Source organism: Lonchura striata, chromosome 2 (genome assembly GCF_046129695.1).
Source record: "Lonchura striata isolate bLonStr1 chromosome 2, bLonStr1.mat, whole genome shotgun sequence".
NCBI classification, from domain to species: domain Eukaryota; kingdom Metazoa; phylum Chordata; class Aves; order Passeriformes; family Estrildidae; genus Lonchura; species Lonchura striata.
In genome coordinates this window covers 31999596-32005601 of record NC_134604.1, presented here as the reverse complement: position 1 = coordinate 32005601, position 6006 = coordinate 31999596, and positions in this window count along the sequence as shown.

Sequence of the window (6006 nt, the reverse complement as noted above, 5' to 3'; positions counted from 1 at the left end):
CCATGGCAGGGGAGCTGCAACTAGTTCATCTTTAAGGTTTCTTCCAACTCTAACCATTCTATGATTTTATGACTCCAGCATTGTTTTTCTGGGGTGCCAAAACCCCGCAAACTGTGTTTGCAGAGTCACCTCAGAAAAGCACTAATTTCCCCACAAAACAATGATCCCCAAACCCACTGAGAGGCTGGTTGTGTTCTTTCCTGGAACAGCACCTCTGTCCCTGGCATCACCCAGCATCTTCACTTTTTCTGTGGAGCACAGATTTGAGTGTGAATGTAGATTTCTATGTGCTGAGGAGCAGAAGTAGAGACAAGAATATTCTTATGGGGAATGTTTTAGACTGAAAAGGTGTCTTACTGGGGAATTAAAACCCAGCTGGGAAATAAATTCCAAAGGCAGAAGCTCACTGGACTTGTCAAAAGGCTTGGCATTCCATTAGGGCAGTCTTAGGGCAAGTAGATAAGAACTTGATGGAGTCATTGTGGGTTCTTAAAATGTCCAAGTACAACACTGTGATGAGTTTTAGGGAAAACTAACTGAAACACAGTATTAATCATCTCATATTTTCTGTGACAATATCATGCTTGGATATTGTTTGCAAGACCCCTGGGGCAGGATCATTTCCAATTTAGACATGGTGTAGCGTTTGCCTTGGGAGGTTGAGGATGCTGCCACAGGACATTTAACAAACCGTGGTAAAAATAGCATTGTGACATCATTGCCACCATGGATTATCCAGGAATTTCTCATGGGATATCATAGGTATATGTTCCATGTCCTGCCCCTTTCCTGTTTATTCAGGAGGATTTTCACCTCTGCAGTCTCTGGCATGCAGGTCCCAGATGTTACCCTGACAAACAGGCAGCTATTGGGTGGGGGGATTTGGAAGGCAAACAATCACTTCATTAAAAATGTAAATGAGAAAAATTTCATGGATGAATAGTTCTGGGGGAAATGAAGAATTTTTACACTAGTGATTAGGATTAGGAGCAAAATAGGGGAATGCCTTGCCTTTTGTGTTCCTGCAAAGGAAGTTGCAGGTAAGCACCAAACCAGAAGCTGTTTCCCGCAGCGAATCTCACAGGAAAAGCTATGACCTCTTAAAACTCTTGAGAAGTTTCTTACCTTTCACACAGACAACAGATTAACAGGTGTGAGAATTACCACAGGCCTAAGGATGACCCCCGTGGTCAGTGGGGAGCTACCAAAGCAGGTGACAGGCCTGATGATGCAGAGCTTGTCTTTCAGGATAATTTCTAACCTAATAGTCCAACAGCTCACAGCCCTACCTGCATTTATCTTCACAGCAGACCAGCCAGGGCCAAGTTTTAGGTTATAAGTAGGAAAGATGTTGAGAGGTACTTGGGAGCCTTCAGAACATCTGTTTTGAACTCAAGGTGCATGCAGCCATCACTCTTAGAGTTACTATTGGGAAAAGGGACTTGGGGTGCTCATTTTTGTAGACAACCATCCTCTTCAAGCTGTGCATTCTTTTTAGCGACTGCATGGCCTGATGAGATGGTTTAGCTCATTGAGCTGCCTGAAAACAGGTGATCTTGGATCTGTTTTTGAAAGTCTGCATAAATTCCAGTTTTCATGTAATGTAGAAGAAGGTCAGGACAACTTCTCTCTGCTGCTCTATAGTCACAGGGTAACTTAAATCACCCATTCAAATACATCTCATAAAAACTAAAAACTGTCATTTGTGTATCCAAGCCCATCCAGAAAGTCCATCATAGTAGAGGGGCTTGAACCTAGTTTCTGGGTGAGCAACCCATAACTGTGGGAACTCAAAATGTCTCTCAGACATTTTTAGAGGTTCCAGGCCTTGGTCAGAAGCATTTTAGACCCTGGCAGACAGCTGAAAAACAGCTGTGATTTTGAGTTTGAGCCATGGAATGAATTACCAACTTTGGAGGTGGAACAAGCAGTCACAAAAGGTTAGATAGTATAGTAAAAGTAATTACAAAGTAGAGGGGAATTTTTTTTAGTATTGTACAGGGGGGTTTTAACACTTGTAAGGGGGGTTTTTACTTTGTACATGGGGGTCAGAAGTTCTAAGATGGAGGAAAGTGGGCTGATCCTGTTCTTCCTTCTTCTTTTTCCTTGCCTCCATGTTCTTGGTGATGTTGGCACTCACAGATTGGTTTAGAGTAGAAAAGCACTTTGTAATATAGGTAGTAGGTATTAGGGGAAAACTATAAACGTAATACGTAATATATCATATAAAAGATAGCAGCAGCCCTGGGCGGGGGGAGAGAAGAAGACAGCAGATAGAGAGGGTGTCAGGGTGTGTGTGTTCCTCTGCCCAGGCCGCTGACCAAGCAGCTGCAGCCCGAGAAGACAATCTGTTAGATAACTCACAATAAACTTCCTTGAGACCGAACAACAAGAGCCTGCAGAGTTTTTCTTTGGAAGCACGGGTTGGAGGAGAAATTTCACCACCATATGAGACCCCAGAGCAAGGCTGGGGTTCTCACACATAACCCTTTCTAGGTTCTCCATTGTCTGAAACCCCCCCCATATAATGTCAGGAGAGTGATGTCACATACTTCTGCCAGTCCCTTGTCTTCCTCTTGACCATTTCTTTGTGTTTAATCACCTCTAAATTTAAGAGGCAGCTTGATTGCCCCAAAATGCATCATTACATGCCACTTAGCAGCACCATGCTACCAACATCCTGGCTGGTAAAAACCCACCAACTCTGATGTGCCATGTTCCCATCAAAAGAGACTCTGGGAGGAAGAAGCCATGTGTTTCCTTTAACCTGCAACAAAGCAAAGCAGTTCAAAGAGCTGGAAAAGGAGGTTAACAATCTCTTTGAAATGTAGGTTCCAATTCCCAGCACGGCCCCAGTCAATTATCAGCAAGTGCTGTGACACTTCTACTGCTAAGGAGGAAGAGGAGGGAGGGGAGCATGTGGCACAGAGGTCCTGACAGGCAGCAGGGGGGTTAAAGGACATCACCGGGGTGGTGGGAAAGTTACCAGGATTTGTTTCAGGCTGATTAACGCTTCTGTGGTGTGCCCAGAGTAGAGGCCAGACCAGTGGGATGGGTGGAGCTGGGCAGGTGGCAGCACACTCCCCTGCCCAAAGCCCTCTGCGTCTGGCAGGGCTTTTTCGAGGGATGCACAGCGCCTGGCACCGTGCTCTGCTGCTTTCTCCAGGGTGCTCCTCTGTGGCAGCATGAACCACTTTTATTTTAATCCCATTAATGAACGGCGGTGAGTGCAGGGATGGGAATGGGGCAGGAGGGGGGTGGGTTTGTCTTGGTGGTGAGGATGGGTGCACACAGGCATACAAATGCTGAGAGACAAAGACTGTGATTAAGGGCTGGTACTCCAACTCCCTTCTTATTACAGGAAAGGATTTATCTGATGGCCTATTTTCAGCTCCAATTTTCCACCTTTTAATCAGGTTCCCAGGTCTCCTTGTCCACTCAAAAAGGAAAGGAAATCTGAGCGTGATGAAGCACGAGTAATACTTTATAAACATGCATGGGTCAGAGGGTTTCACTGCCCAAAACTTCCCTAGGAGGCAGATCCCAGGACAGGCAGAAGGATTATATCCAGCCATGCAGCATTTTTTTCTGGCATGGCAAGAGTGCATCTGTGCTTTCCTGCCTGACCAAGCCAGGGTTTTGTGAAACAAATGTGCTGGAAGTAAAAACCTTCTGCAAAATGGAAAATGTACAGAGGAGCAGCTATTTTTAAAAGGGACAGCACCTACTTCTGTTATGAAGTCAGCCACATAATCAGTCAGCAAGGGACTTCTGTGGGCTGACAGCTGACTGCCAGGAGAAATGGTTCCAGTAGACTGATGAGAAGAAAATGAGAGTGAGAGGTGCATATTCTCTAATAAAGAAAAGAATGTCTGTCCTGTGCTGCCCTGGGCACAAGGCAGATGGGGGAAGTGACCCTCACTGTCTTTTCCCACGTGCTAGAAAGGAGGGATGAGATGCTGCTAACTCTTCAGCAGTCAGAACAGCACAAGCAAATGCAAGCTCACCCACTACTTCTTCCTCCCTTACCCAGCCTAGCCTTATTGCCCAGCCTCTGCTGAGGTTTTCCTGCTTCTAAAAATGTTGAGCCTGTAATTAAAACGCCCATCTTGCTTGCCAGGGCAAACATCTCTGGCTGCAGAGCTGAGCTGGTTGTGGAGACAGCCAAAGCTTGCAGCTAACCAACCTGGCTGGCCTTCCTGGCATGGATGGCTTTCCTGGCATGGATGGATTTTCTGGCATGGATGGCTTTCCTGGCATGGATGGCTTTCCTGGCATGGATGGATTTTCTGGCATGGATGAATTTTCTGGCATGGATGGCTTTCCTGGCATGGATGGATTTTCTGGCATGGGTGACTTTCCTGGTGTAGATGGCTGTTGATGCCTGGTACGAGGTCCATCACACCATGTTATCAAGCTGACAGGCCCTGAATGAGGGCCTCCTCAACTCATCCAAGCCCCAGTGTGCCCTTCCTCCTCTGTGGGGACATCAGTGCTGTTTCAGGTGTTCGTGCCTCACTGGTGCAGAGGGGACACACATGTGTGATGTGGGGGCTCATGTTTCTGGTAGAGGCTTGCCTGTTTCTTCCAATTCAGAGGATTTTGGAAAGGCTATTTAAATAAATAATAATCAAAACAATAATTCATAATCTAAATAATAAATTAAGTTATTAATTAAAGAATGAATAAAAAGCAGTTGAAAAGATGGTAAGGCAAGGGGGCAAAGGAGTACTGAGAGGGACAAGATCTAACACAGTGCTGGAGCATCATATATGTGGGGCATTCACAAGGATGTGGGAGAATACAGCTTCAGACCCTTGTGTCCCAGGATATTGTCCTTCCCTAGGAGAGGAAGACACTCTTCACCTCTTTGACTGAGCCACGCCCCTGAGCAGAACTGATTCCACCCCAAAGAGGTGTGGTGGTGTAGCCTCATGGCCATAACCTTGTGATGGATACCAGAGGAACAGGCATCTCTAAGAGTTGGTGGTGGTGGCTTTTCCCCTGCAGTCCATAATAGTTCTATGAGCAAGATTTGGCTTTCCCTGGTGATCTCACACCACAGACTATCATCTGGCTACTTTATATGCCATCTGGGAGGATGGGGCATTTTGGGGAAACAGGTAAAAAAACCAACAGCCTCTTCCAGGCAGCCTGCAAGTCTGCCTGCCTGGGTGGAAGATGCAGTTGTTCCTTCAGGCCTGGGAGGAACAGGAACATTACAAAACTTCCTATAGGCAGTTTCCTTGGTGAGTCTCTTATTGCACCACTTTTATACACAGCACCAATAAGCCTTAATATTAAATTTGCAATTTAAGAGCAGGAAGACCGCTCTGGAGAGGTTTCTGTTTATTCTTTAGGTGCAATGGCTCTGCATGGTCTTAGTCCCCTGTGCAGCAGCCCCACCTCTGCAGAGGAAGGTGCTGAGACTGGATTACATGTGTCTCACTGCCAGAAGCTCTGTGGTCTGGCAGTGTTCAGCTTTCTGTGCTGTGGCATCATTTCTGCACCCCTTTACTCCCTTCCACCCCCACAGAATCACAGAAACTTCAGGGATGGAAAAGACCTCTAACATCATCATGTTCAACCCCTAACCCAGCACTGCCAAGTCCACCCTTAAACCGTCTCCATAAGCACCACATCTGCATGTTCTTGAAAACTTCCATGGTCTTGTGGTGTCTCCCCACATCACCCCACCTGCTGCAAATCCAGCCTTTCAACACTAGCAGACCATGACCCAGATTGGTCAAATCCACAAAGAAATCTCCACCTGCTCCACAAGCTTTGGAGCAGGTCCTGGAGCAGGGAATTTGCACCACATGCTCTCTGCTGCTTCATGCCATGTGTTCCTAATTTCCTTCAAGTCAACCACAGAAGCTCTCAAGTCTTTCCATCACTGAAGAGCATAGTAAGCCAAGCACTGTGGGACAAATCCTGCCTCCAGTTTGCAGATGCAGCACCCATGGGGGCAGTGGGGATCAGCAGAGGAGAGAAGCTGTGTTGCAC